We start from the raw sequence: 24,528 nt of genomic DNA, 5'->3' as shown, positions 1-24,528 counted from the left end.
TGATTTTAATTGGATTAGCACTTCTGGAATTTCACTTTAAGGAACAAGGCTCAACTGGGTTCCCACTGGAAGTATGTAATTTCCTTGAGGTAGCTCTTTTTGAATAGTTTTTTCCAATAATAACTACACTTGTGAGCAAAACCAAATTGCTCTCTGAATTATAAGTACTTGAGAGTGCATGGTTCTATTTTTAATTCAGCAATTTTCCTCTCTGTCCATTGTTGGATGCTTTTTTTTCTTTTAAAGGGACACTATATGCACCCAGACCACTAAAGCTAATTAAAGTCCCTATTGCATTTAGTGCTGCCTTGTAAAACATTGCAGTTCCATTGCAGCTCTAAGTCCGCCTTCGTTGGCTGTCTACCAGACAACCACTAGAGGCACTTTCTGAATTGAAGCTGACCATTTGTCCAGTGTCAGATATTTCCCCATAGGAAAGCATTGATTCAATGCTTTCCTCTGAGGAGGTCTAAGGCGTGCATGCCATTTGCCGCGCATGCGCATTAGCGCCCGCTCGTCGTATTAATTGTTTCACTTCTTGGTAACAACAAACATATATAGGATTATTCACTAGAATATGAATTAAACACAAATTCTACGTGAATTTAAAATTTAAGTCCAAAATAGCCTTATTGCTAAATTCTGTTAAATTCAGATATGCTTTCATCTCAGTTACTTTGACCTATAATTTTAAATGTACTTTTAATTAACTTAGAATTATTTCTTTAGTGAATAATCCTGATGGAGTTCGTCATCATTACTAAGTGCATTTAACCATAAATATGTATGACATATGTCATCTAAGTAAGCAGCAAGTGAAGGTGTCTTTGATCTCAGCAAGACTGAGCTATAGCTCAATATGTCTCATGAGCATCAATCCACTGGAGGCTATACCAGGCATGCAATCAGTGATGAATGAGATGTTCTTTTAAAGATGTAGTTATTAAAGCTCACACGTCTTACTTCGAAAACCAGTTTGCATCAAGAGGGCTATAAGGAATAGTTTTTGAAACTATTTTTAACATTGTCTTTAGATAATATATTTTATCATACTTGGCTTTTATTAATAGTACACAAGATCGATAGTGCAAATATAATGACAAACTTGATGCAGCTGGTTAGAACAGAACTGAAATGCCTTCAAAAGTAAGATATCTATCCATAGATCTACTGATTTCAACTGTACAAACTCATTACTTTTATCTTTTTCAATTGATCCTGAGAACACCTTGTAGAATTTCAAGTTTATTGAATTAATCTAATTTATTATTTTTTATCCAAGCTGTGTAACAGTATATTGCTAAAAACACCAAAAGAATGAAACATGAATACATGATATATATATATATATATATATATATATATATATATATATATACACACATATATAAATATATATATATATATTTTTATATATATATATATATATATATATATATGAATAGATGCTCCAATATAAATCTTATTGAGTGTCCTAAGAAATGTCATGCATAGCTACACCAGTGTATGATTATAACTGGCTCAGTTAAAATTGTTAAAAGATGACTGTCTCTTCTCTGGAGTTTACAACATTTATTAAAACATTTAAAATATTCACCCATGACTTGTGTTAATATTTTTTAATGAGATGTCCCACTTTCTATTAAATCTATATTAAAGATTTAGCATTCAGTACATCAGTAAATCATAATTCAGTTCAGAAAAGGTGAAGCCAGGGCAAATATTGAAAATGTAGAGGAGAAAGGTATTATACATTGTTTAATTTTTCTTCCTCTCTGTATGCTTTCTCTATGCTGAGAGGCAGGTGCAAAGGACACAGTGATTGACAAGCAGCTTACATGGGGCACTGAACAGGATACAAATTTATAGATTTCTACATTTAACTTTATATTGAATGCTTATTTATAAAAAAAAATAGCAATATGGGTGCTCTATTATATTTTTATAGTTCCAAAAACATAAAGCACTCTAGCTGCTGAAATATGTTATGTATAGATTTCTACATTTAAATTTATTTTTAATGCTTATTTATAAAAAAAATAGCAATATGGGTGCTCTATTATATTTTTATAGTTCCAAAAACATAAAGCACTCTAGCTGCTGAAATATGTTATGTGTTAAGAGTGTGTCTTTTATTTTACAGAAATTGCAGATTTCAATAGAAATTGCCATTTTTATAAATTAACTTTGTAATACCCCCTCAATGGCTGTTGATCTTAAAACCAATTTTAATGCTTCCTGGCTGTTTAGCTCAGTGGAGCTTAACTCAAGAGGCAGGCAATTGCTCTCAGAACACCTGCCTTGCAAAGACTTCTCATTGAGCTGCATTGGGAAGTCTGTGATTGGACAGCCTCACAAAGATTGGGCGGGGTTAGAAGGGGAATGCTTGCAAATACTGCAGGCTACAGAGTTGCAGCTTTTGCAAGCTGTTTCTTAGATATATCACCGATAATATGTAATTTTATATAAGTTATATATCATTAAAAATATCTCATTATTAATGTTTATGTAACAGAATCTAGTATGCATTAATGTAGTTTAGTGAGACGTACGGAGAAACAAGCAAACAACTGAGAAAAATATTCAAGGTAGCATGATAACATTAATTATTTTCAAAATTCTTGAGTTGCAAATACATTTTTATCACACATTTAATCAATGTGTTTATACATAGTCTAAATGCATGGAGATTCCCCTGTTTCTTATGTTTGCTAAGGAAATTATTCCCAAGGGGATTATATGTTCTTTGGCACACACTTTCCATCTCATTTAATTTCAAGAAGCAATATGCAATACCATGTATGTGTTGTTTTTACATTTGCAGACTTATGAAGCATCCAATGTTCCAGAAAAGTAGGCAAAATTTAACTGAGCACATTAAACAGAAAGGCCCATAAAGCTTTAGTACAAACATAAATGGGTTATTTTGAATTTAGCAATTAAGCTTTACAATTTTTTTTTATTTGGAAAAAATAACCTCGAGAAAAACTCATACAAGACAGAAAAAGTTATATAAGCTTGAAGTTAGCATTGTGCCATTTCTTAATTAGTGTAAATAACACCATCTATCATGCATTAGGTAATTTGCACTGACATTTCAGTCCTTTATTATCAAACACTAACCGCATGGAAGAGCAAACACAGTAATACCTTCATTATATAACTTTATTGTTTTGGTTTGGTTTTCACATTCACTGAACAGACTGCAGGCTCCGAGCAATGTTATTACATTTTGAAAATATAAAGATGTTATTTTTGCAATCCAACTTACTTCTAAGTCATGTTAACGAATATATCTGAAAGGCACACATCTGGAATATTGTTGTGAACAGAAATACATTTTACTTAACTACTGAAAAATATAAGTCACAGCTCCTGGGGAGTCTGAAAGTAAAACTAAATATTAAAGTTATGTTAAATTTATTGGTGATTTAATTCAATTTAAAAAAAAAAAAGTTTCTTACTTTTCTTCTATAAAAATTATTGCTAGGTATTTTTTTTCAGTTTCAGACAAGCAGCCTTAAAATGCTAAAACAAATTAAAACAAAAAGGTTTCTTTCCTTTTTTTATTTGAATATTGCTAGCTAATTTTTTTCAGTTTCAGACAATCAGCCTTAACCCCTTAAGGACCCATGACATGTGTGACATGTCTGACATGTCATGATTCCCTTTTATTCCAGAAGTTTGGTCCTTAAGGGGTTAAAATGCCTTAAACATTTATCCTTCAACATTTTTCCATATTATCACTATTCCCCTTCAATTATTAATAATATTGACAATATTGGTATGTCTCATTGGATAGTTTATAGAATGGACTAAAAATACACAGGTAGACTTATCTTTAACTATTGCCACTTGTAGAATCCCTGGAAGAAAGTATTCTTGCAGGTGATGGGTCGGGGCTCTATCCTGCACTTGGATTGGTACAATAACAGGCAACAACTGGTAGTTGGAAGCAGTACAGTTATGCCGGTGAGGAGTGTGGCCTAAACAGGCACCTTCTTCAAAAGGACAAACCTGTGTGAGCAAGTTGCTCAGTTGTTATGTGCTTTTGCCTACTGTATATTTAGTGCATTACAGTTATATATTACATTATGAACCATGGCTTTGTCTTCTGGCCATGCTTGTTGATTTGCCCATGTGTTTTACAAACTTGGACCATGACTCCTTGCTTGCCGTATGAATATTTGAACCTTGCCATCTGGAACAGACTTTAACCCTTTAAGGACCTAATTTCAGAAATAAAAGGGAATCATGACGGAATAGCTTCGTTGTGTGTCCTTAAGGGGTTAACCTTATTGCAATTCTCTTTCCTCCCTAGTGTCCTGCTTTCTGAGCTCCTGTCTCAATTTGACAGATTATTGCTGACAGCCTTTGAGGTCTTCTATATTGACTCATGATATTACTAATGAATAACATGACTACATGAAGACACACACTACTAATGACCTTAAAAAAGTTTTTTTGTTTTTTTTATCTCTACTAGGTCAGACTTCTTGCTATGACTAGGAAGGAGGATAATCTGACATCATCAATTATGCCTATTTTACTCTACTGATTACCAAGTTCTACAAGCTTTAATAACGTTTTGGTGATGCTTATAAAATAAGATTTTAATATGATTTTAAAACAGGCTTATGACTTTAAGATGGCCCTGAAACCTAACAAAAAACATTTTCTACAAATATTTTAGTGCTATTCTGAAAATCTCTCTACAATCATTCATGATAGCCTAAATGGAATATAATTTATTTTTTTCTGATTCAGAGTCACACTGATAAATTGAAAGAAGAAATGTCGAGCCTATGGGGCTCTGGATGCCAACTTGATACATCATTAGTGCCGGCTTTCCACTAACCGCGATCTATTACGGCTCAACCGACACTATAATCACACAGCGTCTATAAGCATAGGAGCTAACAGTCCTTTGGGGGAAATACCTTTTTCTCCTCAACACCTAGCTAATACTAATTTCATCTCGATCAGTAGCAGTAGCTGATAAGGGGGGTGTAGCATCAGAGCAGGTTTTTTACTAAGGGGTGCCCTCGAAGGCACAAGTGATTCATCTGGTATACTTAGAATACTATATTTTAGGATCTAGTTTCAATTCCTGAATCTACCTTTGACAACCTTTAATTAAAAAAACAACTTCGATATATATACCAATGTGTTTGCCCTCCTATCGCTGTATTTGAAATCTAACGCACACAGTGATACAAAGTAGCTGCAATCCTTTGCTAACTTTATAAATTGCTACTTGCATCCCTAAATATTGAGTTAAAGAGAACATTAACCATTGCCAAACACAGCATATTTATGACTATTATAGCCTCTTAACCCCTTAAAGGGACACTCCAGGCACCCAGACCACTTCTGCTCATTGGAGTGGTCTGGGTGCCAACTCCCACTACCCTTAACCCTGCAAGTGTAATTATTGCAGTTTTTCATAAACTGCAATAATTACATTGCAGGGTTAACTCCACCTCTAGTGGCTGTCTACTAGACAGCCACTAGAGGTCACTTCCTGGGTTCTAGCACAGGAAACCTGTGCTAGAGCGTCGCTAGACGTCCTCACGCTGTGTGAGGACCTCCAGCGTCGCTGAAAACCCCATAGGAAAGCATTGAAATGATTTTTCAATGCTTTCCTATGGGGAGACGTAATGCGCATGCGCGGCATTTCCGCGCATGCGCATTAGGTCTCCTCGGCCGGTGGGCGAGATCAGTCTCGCCCACCAGCCGATGCAAACACAAGGAGGAGCGTCGCGGAGGCGGAGACAGCGGCGAGGGACATCGCCGCTGTCACAGGTAAGTCACTGAAGGGGTTTTCACCCCTTCAATAACCGGGGATTGGTGGGTGGGAGGGAGAGGGACCCTCCAGTGCCAGAAAAACTGATCGTTTTTCTGGCACTGGAGTTTCCCTTTAAGGACACATGTGTGACATGTCATGATTCCTTTTATTCCAGAAGTTTGGTCCTTAAGGGGTTAAAACCACTATAACTGTTAAACTGTTGTTTTTTTTTTTGTCTATTGAGAGTCACACTGATGACTTATCAGGACAGTCTTGTCAATGTATATAGAAAGAATCCCAGGCACTCACTGTGATTGTTCTTCAAGCAGGTTTATTGCAACGTTTCGACCTCAATGAGGTCTTTTTCAAGCTTGAAAAAGACCTCATTGAGGTCGAAACGTTGCAATAAACCTGCTTGAAGAACAATCACAGTGAGTGCCTGGGATTCTTTCTATATGCATACATTTCTTGGGGTTTTTTTGCTGACCCTTGCCCAGTAGCACCCTGTGTTTAAATTGATGTGATTGAGTGCGACCCTATCTCCTTTTTTCAGTCTTGTCAATGTGACATGTCAAAAATGGAAAAAAGTCAGTTTGTGAACCTAAGGTCCTTTTTCTTTGGTATATAATTTCAGTCCCAGGAAGAGACGAGTGGAGAGTGGAAGTGAAAACTGGCACCCTGAATCAGTGGTGGATGGAGAAGTTTTAAGATGGTCATGTGAAAGACCCACTCATAGAATGTGACTCCACCTCCCTAACTTTCAAAGTAATAAAGAAATGTATTTTTTAATTTGCTTAACTCTGTGTTTGCCATAGATATGTTCACCAATATGATCACCAAATTGCAAAGCAATGTGTTAATTACAGCTCTGGTGAAGTATTACAAAACATAAAAATCAAGTTTAGAGAATACAAGAATGGAGGATTCACTACAAAACAAGAATGCATGAACTGTAAAACTGGCAGAGCTATGCAACACACTTCACCAGACAAACACAGTTCTTGGATTGGAGGATACACTGCCAAAACACAGTGCTGGGATTAGGAGGCATATTATCAGCAGACACACATAATGATGGTTCTGTGGGACACATCTTTTTTTAGACACACAATACCAGGTTTGAGAAACGCATTTAAACAAGACAGACAAAGTATTGGAACTGAGGGGCACATTTCAACAGACACAGTACTTGTAGTGGAGCTGAGCTTTTTTACTGCATGCATTTCTGTATAGATTAGTTTCTAAATGTTTTGGTTTCTATCCTGGCAAATGAGGTTCAATTCTTCTTATATACATATGTTGTGTTGGATGAAAGAAAAGGGCAGTACTGCATAGTGTATGCTTTCCACGTATAATGGAAATGTACATATCAACCCTCCTCCAAGCAAACAATGCCGATAGTTTACTCTTTTACCAATGAAAATATATATTTATTTTTATTAAGAAGATTATTGTGTTGGGTTGCTCAGTGGACAAGCCAGTGATCCCCTGAATCTGATTTGTTTTATAGTAAAGGTGTCAAATTTAATCTGCTTGCCTCTTTAAAATAAAAATATACTGAAAAATGCTACCAGAAAGTTATTTTGAAAATATCCATTGTCAACTTAATTGTGTAACAGATGTTTGGACAGAGCTTTTTTTTTTTTTTTTTTTTTTTTAATTCATTATAATAGCAGAGATCCTTACTTTATATTCCTCACAAACATGACACCATATCTTGAAAGATTGTCCCCAGATACTAAACATGAATAACTATTAGTTTTAGTTATTACAAGTCATGTAGGACAATATAATACCTTAGCTATGACCTTTGATTACATTTTTTTTTGCTTTTTATCTTGTCATTGCTATTATTATGATATTAAGACAACAATGGATTTCTAGATATGAATATTTGTTTTGTGTTTTTCTTCAACTTCTGCTTGGATGCATTGAGAATATCTCTTCTCATAATGATTATCTTAACCTTAGTTTATTTTTTAATGTCTAACTGATGCTTCTGCATGAAATATTTTATTACCGTATATACTCGAGTATAAGCCGACCCGAATATAAGCCGAGGCCCCTAATTTTACCCCCAAAAACTGGGAAAACTTATTGACTCGAGTATAAGACTAGGGTGGGAAATGCAGCAGCTACTGGTAAATTTCTAAATAAAATTAGATCCTAAAAAAATTATATTAATTGAATATTTATTTACAGTGTGTGTATGAATGCAGCGTGTGTGTATGAGTGCAGCGTGTGTATGAGTGCAGCGTGTGTGTGTGTATGTATGAGTGCAGCGTGTGTGTGTGTGTGTGTATGTGTGTATGAGTATGTGTGCAGTGTGTGTATGAATGCAGTGTGTGTGTGTTGCAGAGCCTTGGTGGGGAGTGGGCAATTTTTTTTAATTATTATTTTAATATTTTTTTATGATTAATTTTTATTATTTTATTTTATTTAATTATTATTTTTTATTATTTTAATATTTATTTTTTATTATTTTATTTGTAATATTTATTATTTTATTTTTTTTCGTCCCCCCTCCCCTCCCAAATATTGCTCTCAGTTTTGTCAGTGTTCCCATTAGAGCAAAAATGGGAAATGTCTGAATCCTGGTCTGCTGGTGAGCCTTGAGGATTCACTTGGCAATCATTGCTCTAGGTGACATTACTATTTTGACATTTATTCACTAAGCAGCAACCTGTGGGGAAATTAACACTGAATTTTAAATGTATAGAAAAAAACGAATCCAAGAGCAGTCTACAAAAGAAACATTGCCATTTCCATCACCAATATTTATTTAAAGGAACAATGCATGCACCATAAAAGCTTCAGTTGATTGAAGTGGTTATGGTGCCTGGAGTCAAACATCAATGCAACTCATTTCAACTAAATGATGAGTAGAGATGTTGATCTCCTGCAGCCTGAAGCCCAGCTTCCAATGAAGACCTGGCAGATCAGCATTTCTTCAGATGATATGCCCCACTTCATGCCATTCCAGAAATAGCAGGCATTTTATGACCAATCCCTGCCCTAATCCTTGGCATGAATTGGCATAGTGAGAGGCAGAGCAGCTTGGCCTCAACAATATTGTCTTTGGAGCCTTGGTGTCATGCTGTTTGGAACACAGAATCTCTAATAAATGGTGCATAAACCATTTATTAGAGCAGGGAGGGGGGCTCCTTCCCTGGTGGTCTACTGGCATTGGTAGTTCAGTGGGGGCTGTGGGGGCTGCAGAGAGCGTTACTTACCTCTCCTGCAGCTCCTGTCAGCTCCCTCCTCCTCTGCGCCGGTCCGTTCAGCACCTCTATCAGCTCACACTCGCGAGACTTACACTGGGAGCTGACCGAGGTGCTGAATGGACGCCGCAGAGGAGGAGAGAGCTGACAGGAGCAGCAGGAGAGGTAAGTAACGCTCTCTGCAGCCCCCACAGCCCCAGTCTGTATTATGGCAATGCAAATTGACATAATACAGACTATTGACTCGAGTATAAGCCGAGTTGGGGTTTTTCAGCACAAAAAATGTGCTGAAAAACTCGGCTTATACTCGAGTATATACGGTATATTAATCTATGTTCTACCTGATAACTGCAATAAATGTGTTCAGGGTCAACAAACTCAATGAGAATAAATGTATTCAAGGTCAACAAACTCTATAAAAATTAATGTATTCATAAAGGACAAGAAATATAATTGCCACATTTGATTTTAAAGGAACCCAATCTTGACATTTCATTGGAAAAACAGAATGCTTGCATAAATATTTCTATTAACTTAAAAAGCCAGTGCTTAATAATTTGTGGCCTTGGAGCCACATCTAGCCCCCTTTAAGGATCAGAGGGACGTTGCCTGCAATATATGTGTCTTTATTTATTTATAAAAGAAATATTCTAACAAAAAAAATACCTGAAGTTAAAGAGAGTGGGGCACTACTTGTCATGTGTTCAGTCCCGTGAGATTATTTTCTCCATTCAAATATAGTAATTCAACAGTTTAATGTCTGCAAAGAAGAATGGGCATGCATATTTTCCCTGGGTGGTTGACTATCCAGATCTGCAGTGAATGGCTACTCCATGAGGGAATGAAGTAGATGGCTTGAGACTGTGCAAAAGGGAGGAGCTGAGATGAAAATCCTCTGTATTTTGCCTGTTAACCAAAGTACAGAGTCTGTTGGAAGAGAAGGGGCAAATTGGGACAGGGCTAATATTGGACAGTAGAGTACAGAAAATATATTAGTGCACAAGGATGTATAATAAGTTTTACTTCTGAATTTAGTGTCTAGACTAGTATGTTCAATACACCAAATTCCGAAGTGAGATTCACTTTAAAATAACAGCTTAATTCTCTTAGAATTATTTTTTTTAGTAAATACAGAGACCACCACTGAGGAATGTTAAAAACTACAATTGGGGAATTGAATAAAAACAACTGAATTTACAAAAGCAAATTTAGCTATTGGTGAATAGCCCCCTTAGTAATATAAGGAATAGAATAGTATTACTATAACTATAATTATACATTTTATTAGTAAATAAATAATTTTTTTGAATAATGGAACAATATTTAATAGTAAATGAAGGCTGAGAAGGTAGACATACAGGGAGGGCAGAATTATTAGGCAAGTTGTATTTTTGAGGATTAATTTTATTATTGAACAACAACCATGTTCTCAATGAACCCACAAAACTCATTAATATCAAAGCTGAATATTTTTGGAAGTAGTTTTTAGTTTGTTTTTAGTTATAGCTATTTTAGGGGGATATCTGTGAGTGCAAGTGACTATTACTGTGCATAATTATTAGGCAACTGAACAAAAAACAAATATATACCCATTTCAATTATTTATTTTTACCAGTGAAACCAATATAACATCTCAACATTCACAAATATACATTTCTGACATTCAAAGACATAACAAAAACAAATCAGTGACCAATATAGCCACCTTTCTTTGCAAGGACACTCAAAAGCCTGCCATCCATGGATTCTGTCAGTGTTTTGATCTGTTCACCATCAACATTGCGTGCAGCAGCAACCACAGCCTCCCAGACACTGTTCAGAGAGGTGTTCTGTTTTCCCTCCTTGTAAATCTCACATTTGATGATGGACCACAGGTTCTCAATGGGGTTCAGATCAGGTGAACAAGGAGGCCATGTCATTAGATTTTCTTCTTTTATACCCTTTCTTGACAGCCACGCTGTGGAGTACTTGGACGCGTGTGATGGAGCATTGTCCTGCATGAAAATCATGTTTTTCTTGAAGGATGCAGACTTCTTCCTGTACCACTGCTTGAAGAAGGTGTCTTCCAGAAACTGGCAGTAGGACTGTGAGTTGAGCTTGACTCCATCCTCAACCCGAAAAGGCCCCACAAGCTCATCTTTGATGATACCAGCCCAAACCAGTACTCCACCTCCACCTTGCTGGCGTCTTAGTCAGACTGGAGCTCTCTGCCCTTTACCAATCCAGCTACGGGCCCATCCATCTGGCCCATCAAGACTCACTCTCATTTCATCAGTCCATAAAACCTTAGAAAAATCAGTCTTGAGATATTTCTTGGCCCAGTCTTGACGTTTCAGCTTGTGTGTCTTGTTCAGTGGTGGTCGTCTTTCAGCCTTTCTTACATTGGCCAAGTCTCTGAGTATTGCACACCTTGTGCTTTTGGGCACTCCAGTGATGTTGCAGCTCTGAAATATGGCCAAACTGGTGGCAAGTGGCATCTTGGCAGCTGCACGCTTGACTTTTCTCAGTTCATGGGCAGTTATTTTGCGCCTTGGTTTCTCCACACGCTTCTTGCGACCCTGTTGACTATTTTGAATGAAACGCTTGATTGTTCGATGATCACGCTTCAGAAGCTTTGCAATTTTAAGAGTGCTGCATCCCTCTGCAAGATATCTCACTATTTTTGACTTTTATGAGCCTGTCAAGTCCTTCTTTTGACCCATTTTGCCAAAGGAAAGGAAGTTGCCTAATAATTATGCACACCTGATATAGGGTGTTGATGTCATTAGACCACACCCCTTCTCATTACAGAGATGCACATCACCTAATATGCTTAATTGGTAGTAGGCTTTCGAGCCTATACAGCTTGGAGTAAGACAACATGCATAAAGAGGATGATGTGGTCAAAATATTCATTTGCCTAATAATTCTGCACTCCCTGTATGACTTACATATTAATTGTTTTGTTAGGTATTTGTTTTTAATCTATAGAGTTAGTTTGCTTCTGTAGGTGGTGTCTTTAGTTAAAGTATATTGAAAAAAAGAAAAGAAATGACTGTGATGAATAACGGAAAAAAAATATTTCTGCATTTTACTGTATTTGTTTTAGGTATTTTTTTATCAAATGTGCTAAAAAAAAGTCCCCAAACCAAATTCAATCAAAACAATATATTTTAGGTGGTTTTAGCAGCAGAGTCACATAAAACAAGTCACATAAAACAAGTAAAGGATTACATGCTTCTACTTTATGGTTGTAAATCTTAGTGTAGCGGAACAAATAAAAATATCCCTAAATGTTTAGGAAATCTTAAGATTTATCAAGCTACATATATGAATGTCCAGTAGCACTATTTCCAAATAAACTTACAATCTATGAGGATTTGAGGTTGGTGGGTGCATATTGGTAAGGTTGTCTGACTGGGATTTGATCCTGTTTCGAAGGCAGTTACATTAGCACCGCTCTAACCAGCCAATATTTCTCCAAAATGTTTAAAATACCAATTAACAAAATATCTGTACATATACGCATACAAGTTAAACTACTTACTTGTATAATTAAAACCCACAAATCACTCAGTGAGATCATCAATACCCAATAAATGGAAATTATTATTTTAATTTAATTGATGAGAGTTGCTATTTTATCATGGAGCCTCAGTAGTATCAGGGACAGCAAGGCAGGGATGGAAAGAAACTCAGACCACTAGTGAAACAAAGGGATTCTAACATCATATGTTTTATTGGAATTTGAATTGTATAGAAATTTGGAAATAGTTGAGATGTACTGTATCATTTAACCTATAAAAGTCACCTGAGATTGTCCCAGAGGCATTAAGTTGCATACCTATATCTTTGCATCTGGAGGTTCCAGATGACTGAAGATGCTGTGAGTGGAATATCTCAGTCCATCTTCTCCAGGATTTCCTCACCACCCTTAGGACTTGCTGTCATTGGTTCATTTGCTTTCCCTCAACCAATGAAGTATGCCATATGGTGAATAGGGTTTTCTACAGAAGCGGAGGTTTGCACCTATTCCTGATTCCAAAATCATTTGACTGTGTCCAAACTATTTTGTATGCATCCAGTAAATTTTGAATTCCTGGTCGACCAGCCTACCTGTTTATTGAGTTTGGCTGGTAAAAACTTGGATGGTATTAAATCCAATCAAAATTTTAAAAGGTTTGATGCTAATTGATAATGAGCAACTCAGATAAGGGAAACATTTGTAGAACCAGTTTAGTCATAACATGGTAAATATGTAGGATAAATACCACAACATGAATATTTATGTAACAAAATCCATTCCTAACAAATAATGAAACAAAGCGTAAATTAAAGTTTCCAGTAAGAGAAGTAGAACATGGTAATAATTGACAAATTCTTGTAAAGTGTAATTTTTTTTTCAGTTTGTTATTATTATTATTATTAATATTTGAATATTTTATGAACAAAGCAAAATTGCAGATCATTAACAATTCTGCATTTCATTGCCCTTAGAATCCTTCCAGTAAATGTTTTAACTTAGCTTTCATCAACATTATTAAGGTATTGACTTCTAGTTAATGAAGTGTACATTTGCAATTATTGTGTAATTAAACCACATTTGGTTAAAGCCTTTTAATTGCTGTGTCTGTCAGTAAACACCAAAATATTGTGGGCCCTGTGATAACGATTTACCGGTTTCAATTATTTATTTCACGGAAACATTAACTATTTTCTGTAATAAAACTTTTATTGTTCAGCATTATTGAGATCTTAATTTATTTTGTGTGATGAAATGTTTGTTATACTTTTGTTATAGAAAAACAAAACTCTATTGTAAAATGCTTACATACTATGCATAAAACTCTGGTATTTTTTTCTCAAATTATAAATGTGAATCAATGCATTAATTAAAAAAGGAATGAAATCCAAAATACAATTTTACAGAGTAGGTAAATGATTACATGGTGCTACATATCCATATAAAAGAAATAGACAAGTATCTATAGAGTTGGTTTCCCTCTTGCAGATATGTATGCAACATATTTTAACAATATAATTCAGTTTATTAGTAGCAAGAGTATTCTGGGAAGTTTCAATGTAGGTATGCCAGTTTTTTGACAATGTACAGTAATTGGATTTTCAGAGATTGGTTTTTGATGAAACGCCTTAGAAAAAAGGTATCATACAGCATAAATCTCATTTGGATCCCTTTCAGTTACAACAACTTTAGTATTACCATGATGCTGTATTTGAGATTAAACTTAGAATTAGAGATTAATTTCATTATGAACTGCAGTTCATCCAAATTTGAACTGGTCTAGTGATCAAACAGATTACCGAGCTCCAAGTTGAAATGTAAGCCGAATCATGAGCCTCGTAATGGAAGAGCATATCCATTTTGATTAGTGATTCGAAATTCCACCCATGGACTGCAAAAAAATAGAGGACTGGTGGGAAAAAAATATGATTGATGGCTAGGAGACAGCCATTAAATTATGATTTTATTCACAAATCAAGTGATAAGTGTCCAGTAGAAGGAAAATAGCATAAGAAGTATATAAAAATGCAAGACAAAAATCTGTATACTGCAAAATATACGCATAATGTTTATACTATGTATATAATTTAAAGAACACTGAGTGACCCATTGTCACGTCTTTTTGGTACATTTAATCAGTAAAATGTAATTTAGAAGAAGGACAGTGTATCTTACTTACACAGACTGATTTCTAAACACATTTATTGTAGTTTAAAGACACTTTAGTATAAGTATTATTGCTGTGGAACTCTGTTACACACTCAAACACAGCAAAAGAAAAGAAGAACATTAGAGGGACTGAGGGACATAATTCCAAACTAGGGACTATCCTTACTAAATAGGGACATTTGGGAGGTTTAGTAATGTTTCTACTGCAGTTAAGAAAGTCCATAATTTCCTGATTTCTAATTTTATAATATAATCCATCGTTGAAATGGACTTCATGCCAATAATTTTGCACCATGTCAGCAGTTCTAAAACAAAGATGAAAAATAATGGTCTGTCCATATGTAATGGCTTGAACTGGTCATTGGGCACACCTAAGTTCAACTGCACCCACTAACCTTTAACCTTAGATTTTACCATTTTATGTGTACCACAGTCTGCCCCAACATTTCATTATTGGGAGTTTCCCACACATCATTTATATTTTCTTCAGCTTGAAGCATATATTTGCTCTAACCTGTGCCATACAAATCAAATAAATCTTTGGCTATACAAATGGATCCATTGTGTAAGTCCCACAGAGATTAGTTCATGCAAAGATTAGCAGTAATCTGATTATTTCATTGCAGGTGAAAAAGATTTTGTGCACAAGTCTATATAATACCCATGCTTAATTGTTAAAGTGTTAAGTTATGTTTGCCATGCTTACCAATTTTTGAAGAGTGCAGTGTTTAGAGTAGGGTGTTAGTGTGCGTGGAGAAGGAAAAAAAGTTAAATGGATGTTCAAAGATATTGAGGATTCTGTAGTGGACAAGGTAGATAATTTTAGCAAGATATTCAAGAGCAACGATAGATAAGTATGGTAACAGATAGCTGAAATAGTGGAAAAGCGATTATTTATGTAAGTGAATTAATGCAGTAATATGTGATTTACCAACAATAGAACTGTTATGCATTTCATAGTTTTTGGCTTAAATTGCTTGTTGGATTTGTATATTTTTTAATAAATAAATATTTTGTAGCAACAGGCATGTTAACCATGCATCCTCTGTACCAGCTTCTCCATTGTAATATACTTCCTTTCTGCCGATAAAGCTCCCTTTCTGTTCCTCCCTTTTAACCCCTTAAGGACCAAGCTTCTGGAATAAAAGGGAATCATGACGTGTCACACACGTCATGTGTCCTTAAGGGGTTAAACTGTAAAAGGTTCATATTAATTGTTGGGAATTCAAAGTGAATTTATATGCTTAACTCAAAATAGTCTGTTTGGTAAACCGTCAGCTGAATTTTCAGTTTGGCTATTGTAGCCTAAAATGAGAAGTTAACAGAATTTCACACTCAATTTCAAATTTAAGGCCTAAATATATACAATCCCATGAGTCAAATAGTATGCAAACCATGATCAGCTGCATGGAATTAGTGTTTATTTTCTAATATTTAACTTACTTTGCAATGTGGGATCTTTAGTTAACAAAGGCCAGTTACAGTGAATAGCACCCTATATTATTTAGATTTCATATGAAAAGTCTGAACACAAATGTTTTGTTATTCCTTTTTTTGGTCAATGGACTGCTCAATCCTTTCCCAAGCTTTCAACAAGGCTTAATCCAGCATATGCATACAATATATAGGGTGGATCCAACTAGGGGAAATAAAAATAAAACATAGTGCAACTCTGTAGAACCCAGATAAAGTAATTATTAGTGCCAATGGGTCACTCACACTTTGATTGAATAAAAAGGGCATTCAGCAATCATTGGAGATTGGAAGTTGTGTCTCTCTCTTAGTGGTTACTATTACAGGTCTCAGCAGCATGTAAAATAAAGTGCATTCAGAATATAGGAGTCAATTCAAAGTGCTAACCCATACCTATAAATATTACTATAATACATTTGTATTTACTTGCTCATCCTTTTCTGAAATATTGAAAGTGAAAAAATGCTTTAATGGTTATATGGTCATATTTATCCTGCAATGTGCAAAAGTTTGAAATGTTAATATAGAATAATCAAATAATAGCATCAAATAAAATAACAGCATTATAAAAATATATAACCTTAAATACCTTATTTATGAGTATTTTTTAGAAAACTGATGACACTTTGGGGAAAGAACATTTCTAAAATGCCACCAGAATGTAACAATAGTGTCTGCAAAAGTCTACATACAAAACATACAACTACAACAATTATCCATACAACACAAAGAATATACAGCTGCTATTGTATTTTGCATAGTACCCATGTATTATTGCTGCTTAGAGCCACCTAACTTTTTTTGTATTTTAGCTATTATGGTTGCTGTACAATAAGGGGAGGTTGAAATTTTTCTCTTTGCATAGACACAAAAATATTTTTTTTGTCAACAGGTGAACAATCAGTGGACCATTATCACATGTGGCAGAACTTATTGCTGAGATACCTGATTAATGCATAAACTGTATAATCTGTCCAAGCTTCTGTATGAAATGTTCAAACCTCAACATTGTCATGACATACTTTTAGTGTTACAGAAAATAGCAATAATTATTCAGTTATTTTAACATCTATATATATATGCTTCTACAAACAGATTAAATGTAAAGCAATTATTTAAGCAAATTAAATCTAATCTACTTCATTGTCAAAAGTATTCCTACAAAGAGAGTAAAATTAACTGCATCATCCATTTAAAGAAAAACATTGCTTGACTATATAGCTTCATTTATACTGATTTCAATATAACTCTCGGTAATGTAAAATACAATTAAAAGTTAAAAAAATCAAAACAATTATTGGCACACATGTTAAGACAGTTTGAACTTTTGGGAGTGTGTGAAATCTTTTATCTAAGCTGGTTGATTCCATTACTTTTATTTCCTTTTTTTTTTTTTTACCAAGAAAACAGAAAATAAAAGAATAGGGAAAAGAAAGAAAGAAATTGTTTTACATAAATTGTCAATCTCTAGTTTATTTCCTCTCTGGAAAAGTTATTTATCAGCCAACATATTAAATGTTTTTTTCATACCTAATCTCAACATCCGTGACATATGTAATTTTAAAGATGAGCTATTAGAATCAATTTAACCTTAGCATCTAAAACTAGAGATATCCCAAACGGTTCGCTGGCGAATAGTTCCTGGCGAACATAGTTTGTTCGCGTTCGCCACGGATGGCGAACATATGTGATGTTCGGTTCGCCCCCTATTCGTCATCATTGAGTAAACTTTGACACTGTACCTCACAGTCAGCAGACACATTCCAGCCAATCAGCAGCAGACCCTCCCTCCCAGACCCTCCCACCTCCTGGACAGCATCCATTTTAGATTCATTCGGAAGCTGCATTCTTTTTTTTTTTTTATTCTTTTTTTTTTTAGACAGAAGTGTGTTATATTTGAGCATGCTAGGCTGAACATGCGTATATCATGGCTAGTTGCACTGAGGGTATGAGTATATAGCAGTACATTATTGTGAAAGATGGCTGTCATGTTTAGGGTGTAGCTTGCACGTTATCAACTGTGTATTTATATCAGCAGCTCCACCACTAGCTATAAATCAAGTGTGAGTCGCCCCATGAGATGAGACTAGTGAATAACATAATACATGAACGGTTAAGGTAAAGGCATGTAAGGAACTACGACAATAAACTCTTTAGGAGGTGAAATAATGACATGTTTAAACGCTTGCAACTTTACGATTAGTTAGTTGGTACTATTTATTTGTTCATCCAACTGTGTACTCATCCGTGCATTCTCATTTTGTTTTAGACCTGGACAGGGTTAATGACGGATGAGACCAGTGCCCACCCCCTCTCTTACGTAGGCAATTACCTTCAGCCTATCATAGGAGAGGGCGGGATATTTAAACAACGATTTTACCTTTACCCGGTTCCCTTGAAGAGCCGTCAGTCGGTGAAACGCGCGTCGGACTAAGCTAAGGGAGGGTGGAAGTTCAAGACAGTGAAGACGCTCTTGGGCTATTTATTATAGTATACCTACTCACCCCCCCTTGAGATTTATTTTATCGACTACATTTTCGTATAGGATAGAAACTCTGTGAATAGACAGCAGTCTTTATCATAAGGCTGACATTTGCAGGCTACTACCTAGCAATTAGTGATTCTGACGGTGTGGAGATCTAGTTAACTTTGTAAAGTGAGGGAACGTTGGGGATTTTGGGGTTCAGATTTTTCCTTTTTTTTACCCTTTCCCTCCTGTACTCTTGTATCTCTATTTTTGCCACCTACTAATGTATGGCAGCTTTCCTACTATATTTTAGTTACTTGATCTCCTCTCCGTCCACACATTTTGTGTGAGTTCTGTCCTTATTCATAATTTTTTTTATTTTTTTCTATTGATGTATTTACTTTTAAATTGACTATTAAAAGTTATATTTTAACCCTGAGACTGCTGACCTTAATACTAAATACCCTGCATTTGCAAGATTACATTTATGCATGCATTTATCAGGGGTACTAGTATTCATCTTGTTTCTTCGTTTCATGTGCAGAGAGCAGTTCATGTGATCAAAGGCATGGTGTGGAGGATCAGCTATAGTGGGACATGCTTGGCAGACTGCTGTTTACTGCTTGTGCTCATCCGATCCCTTCTGGGTGCCAGGTGCAGACCCTGGGAGTCCCTGATACCTGGAACAACAAAGGCAAGTCTCTGGCTGAGTGCCGGGTTCGCGGCTTGAGGTGGTGAAAGCTTGTTTTGTCGGGTGGTCGGATCTGTCCCGGTGGTGCTTCACGTCCGGTGCGGGATTGTGGTGGCTTAAGGTGGAGGCGAGTGCTTGACGTGGGGCAGGCTCTGCATTTCTGTTTGTGCCTCCGGTCCCGTCTTCGACGCCTTTTGCGTTGGTGGATTTGAATGGGGACTGCTTCGCTTAGCTGTGGTGGAGCTTGTTGGGGCTTCCTGCTTGTTATTTGCTTCCAAAATTGATTAAAGAGTCTGTCCAGCTTAGACTCAATATCCTGCCATGCTTTGCTGGTACCAGGAGGACACGCGGCTGCCACCATATTGGGAGAGTCGCAGATGATTAGGTCAGCCTGGGCGGCTGTGCTCTGTGCGTCCATTAGCTCCAGACAGCCTCTCAGGGGTGGACCGGGATAACCCCCACCGGTCTGAGGGGGGGTAACGGAGCTCCTGCCGGGAAGTAGCTGTTCCTGGGGATCGTCCGCCTCTCCCGCCCGGTGAGCACCAGGCCACACTTGCCACGGGGAGGTAAGTAAGACTCTGTCGAGTTGCTTACCGCTATTACGCATGTCGGGTCGGTCAGGTAGGAGCAACATTGCTGGGTCATCCCCTTCTGGGGTGAAATTCGCTTGTTGATAGCTGCTTAAAGTGAGATATTGAGAGAGCTCACACGAAGTGCGTCTTTCCTCCATGACAGCTAGGCCCCGCCCCTCGGAAGCTGCATTCTTAGTGAGAGGAGGGACAGTGCTGCTGTTTTAATAGGGAAATCGATAGCTAGGCTAGTGTATTCAGTGTCCACTACAGACCTAAAGGACTCATCTGATCTCTGCTGTAAGGACAGCACCCCAAAAAGCCCTTTTTAGGGCTAGAACATCAGTCTGCTTTTTTTCTTTGTAATCTAATTGCAGTTGCCTGCCTGCCAGCGTGTGTGTCAGGCTCACAGCGTATACTGTGCCCACTTGCCTAGTGCCACCACTCATATCTGGTGTCACAATAGCTTGCATTAAAAAAAAAACAACTTTTTTGACATTAATATAATAGCAGTCAGTTTCCTTCACACGTGTGCGTTTCAGGGCCTGCCAGGGCACAGTGTCACACCAGTGCAACTCATATCTGGTGTAACAGTAGTGTACATTTAAAAAAAATTGACTGTAATAGATTGAATAGCAGTTAGTTGTCTGCAAGCGTGTGTGTCAGGCCTACAGCGTCTACTCTGCCAACTTCTGCCAGTGCACAGTGCCACTCATATCTGTTGTCACAGTACCTTGCACGCATAGTACCACTAATCGAAAAAAAAAATGACAGGCAGAGGCAGGCCACCCCGCAGGGGCCGTCGTGGTTGTGGTGCTGTGATTCCCTTTGGCCCTAGAATAATGCCCAGTGTTCAGAGGCCACGTACCCTGAACTTGAAAAGTTCTGAGGACATAGTTGACTGGCTAACACAGGACACCCAATCTTCTACAGCCTCCGCTCGGAACCTTGACGCACCATCCTCCTCCAGCTTAGCTTCGGGCACCTCTCAAGTTACCACTCGCCCGCCTGCCGCCTGCCGCCACCACCAACACTAGCATCACAGCCGCTTCACTTGATCTGTCAGAGGAGTTATTTACACATCAGTAGGAAGAAATGAGTGATGTGCAATCATTATTGCAAGAGGATGTAGATAACAGGGATATGTCTCAGTCAGGCAGCATTACACACATGGACGTACGGTGTGATGATGATGATGTTGTCATCAGTGAGGACAAGGAACGGGACATGGCTAGCTTGGTATCCAACCTTGTGCAAATGGGGAGTTTGTGGTTGGGCAAATGGACTGTTTGCGGTTGTTTGCGGTGCGTTAAACGGGGAGTTTGGTCTGTCACTGTGAAGCGTGCGTAACCCTTACACTACCTGATCGATACAACATCATACCTGATCTTTTAAAGCATGTTATTCCAAACATTTTAGGAATATTAGGTGATTTATGCCCTTAATGGATTAAAACCAGACTCTGCATCAACTATGTAATTTTCCATGGGAGTTTTGCCATGGATCCCCCTCCGGCAGGCCACAGTCCAGGTGTTAGTCCCCTTGAAACAACTTTTCCATCACTTTTGTGGCCAGAATGAGTCCCTGTGGGTTTTAAAATTCGCCTGCCTATTGAAGTCTATGGCGGTTCGCCCGTTTCGCCCGTACGCGAACATTTGCGGAAGTTCGCGTTCACCATCCACAAACAGAAAATTTTATGTTCGCGACATCACTATCTAAAACCTATAAGGTAGTAAAAAGAAAAATACAAGGCTGTAAAATCATCAATAATTTTTATTCTATAAAAAAAGTAATTTTTCTTAATTTTTACAGCGCATAGTTCATATAAAACATTGATAGGTATGTGCAGAAAATCCAAGTATTTATCTGAATCCGTGAAATAGAGTTCTGCACTAAAGCCAGGTCATTATATTATAATTTCTCTCATCTGCCAGTTCTACATTAATGCAATATTATCATGTTCAAATCTTGCTATGTGACCTGATCTAGAACTTTCAGTAAAAAAGCTTTAAAAAAACAGTACTCGACAGTACTCTGACTGATAGTCAGAATCACTTGGGATACTTTTGCTGAACAGAATGCTTCGTTCTCTCACAATGTCAGTTAAATGAGTTAAGTCATTTCTGGTTTTTAGTACGTATTGTCAGGATGGAGAGGGAGAAAAACAGCATTGCTAAGACTTTTATTTTTCGAATAAAAAATGTGTGTGGTTATCATGCTAGGAGAAAAAAGGCATTTGATTTTTAAAGATGTATGTCATTCTACATGCAACCAAAATCCATATTATACAACCAATTTTTAAAAACAACCAGGATGAATTAAAATGGAAGCTCTTTATTCTAATTAAAAGTAATTATTTTAAAACATTTCAAAGTTATAAAATAAAATAAAAACATAAGAAAAGCAAAAGAAATTTGTCACTTACATTTTCTTTATTTTTTCTTTACTCTTTTGTATATTTCTCTTATTACATTTTCTTTTTTGACAGCGCTGGATGTGGACCTGGTGCTGAATGTTCTGATAGGTGTAATCACATTAGATTATTAAAGGAACACTCCAAGCACCATAACCACTAAAAAAAAGTGTGATAGTGGATATACTGCCAGGAGTACCCTGATGCCTCCAATGTAAGTGGTCAAACAGGTTTAAAATAGTTTGATCAGGTGTCACTCCCTAATTCAACTACCAAAGCCAGAAAGCCCAGAGGAGCAGTTCATTGGTTGTGAGCATCATTTGATCAATCACTCTCTAGAATCACATTTGAATGCAATAACTCCATTTAATCGTTTGAGGTAACTATACACCAGCTTTACATTGTGTTGGAGGAATTTTGCATCATATTTATTTGCAGCATTGCTTTAGGTCAAACATGTTGGCTAGACATCCAGTGCTTCTTATGGAAAACACAGAAGAAGCGAATAAAATGAAAAGTTAACTTCAAGTGACATTTTGATATTTATCTATGTTAGTAATGTCTATGGCAATTTAGATCAAACAAATATAGAGAAATACCACAAAAAATAGATTTCCAAAGAATAAAGCAGATTTTAGGCCATGCTTGAGCCACCACAAATGGACAGGAAAAAGGGCAATAAACAACTAAAATACTTTTTTTTTTTTTTAATCTAAAGACTGTTGAAGAATGCAGAAATCCCAGTAGGTATAATGTCAATTAGAAAGTACGTACCCGTATAACTTTACTATAGAGTCTAGTTTGAGTGACAGTAAATAGGGAAAGTCACAATTAAAGTGGAGTGTCTATTGACAAGAAGTATTAAGGTAGTATCCATATATCTTCATTAGGAGCAAGGAGAAAGCCAATCTCAAGGCCTATAGTCAGAAATCAGTTCCACTGAATCCAAAGTAAGGTAAAGAGAGTAAGAAAAGAGCATTATCTCTCCTGGATACTAGAAGCTGTATTCCATTGTTGCTTTGGCTGTGTAATTTAAAGGAGTGGACTTGGGAATTTTCCATTTTAGCCATGCTAGAAACATTGATACTTAGTAAACTGTTTTCCATTTAGCTATTTGTAAATTGTAAGATTCCTTGGTTTCCTGACAACTCATTTTCTGAATCAACTCCAATGTTGCTTTGTGTTTTGCTTTGTTTATCAGTCTATCTTGTTGGCATTCACAGGGCTTTTATACCTCATCATTCATTAGACACTCTAATTTCTAAAAAAAAAAAAAAAAAATCAAATGTGGTTTCAGATGCAATAGTTTTGCTTTTCTCATCTTCCAATTAAAGATACTCTTGCAAAATTATGCTAAAATGACTTGTCCATTTGGTTTCAGCAATTTGTCCCAATTCTGCAACTCCAAATTGCCATGTGGCCAACTTAAAAAACAAACAAACTGGGCAATGGACATGCTATCTCATTTGTTTTGCCATTTGGAGTTCTGTATGTAGTATCAGAAAATAAGAGAGGGGAGTGGAAGAACATTTTTTTTTTTTTTGCAGTACACTGATAGGTGCATCCAAACCATTTTTTTTTTTTTAACATAAAACAAAATGTTAACCTTACAATGATTGATTTGGATCTTTAACATGTTAGCAAACATAAAAAAATAATAATTATAGAAATCATTTGTCAATGGTCTAAGTTATTTTGCAAGACACTTACACAATCACATACATTAATTTACACATGGATACATTCATGTAATCATAAATATTTTTATTTACCATAAATACATTAAACTGTCACACACAAGCATGTATACATACTGTGCACAAACATGGGCATGGATAAGCAAATAATAAAAGTGCATAAATTGTGAGAACAACAGTCTTGATACAAAGAAAGAAAGGGCATGCTAAGCTTTGATAATTTAAAAAGAAACCCACGGTCAGATTAACTTTTCTGTCATTGCTATTAAAATTTTAACATATTTATAACTCCCATATTACATGATTTTTGCAACAGATGTACTAAAAACTTTGATCTTCTTTCCTTAGTCTGTGCGTCTATAGAGCAATATAATTCAATATCAACATCTGAGGCCTTTATAACAAAAAAGCTTTTAGTGTACAGCAAGTGCCTCTGGAATACAGCTGAGACTTCAATAAGATGAAAAAGTACCACCAAATATTACTTGATGTTTTCTTACTTCAAACAAATTTTTTGTCTAGAACGTTAAGGCGACGT

The sequence above is a fragment of the Pelobates fuscus genome, chromosome 10 (genome assembly GCF_036172605.1).
Source record: "Pelobates fuscus isolate aPelFus1 chromosome 10, aPelFus1.pri, whole genome shotgun sequence".
Lineage (NCBI taxonomy): Eukaryota > Metazoa > Chordata > Amphibia > Anura > Pelobatidae > Pelobates > Pelobates fuscus.
Note: the sequence above shows the minus strand (reverse complement) of the source record.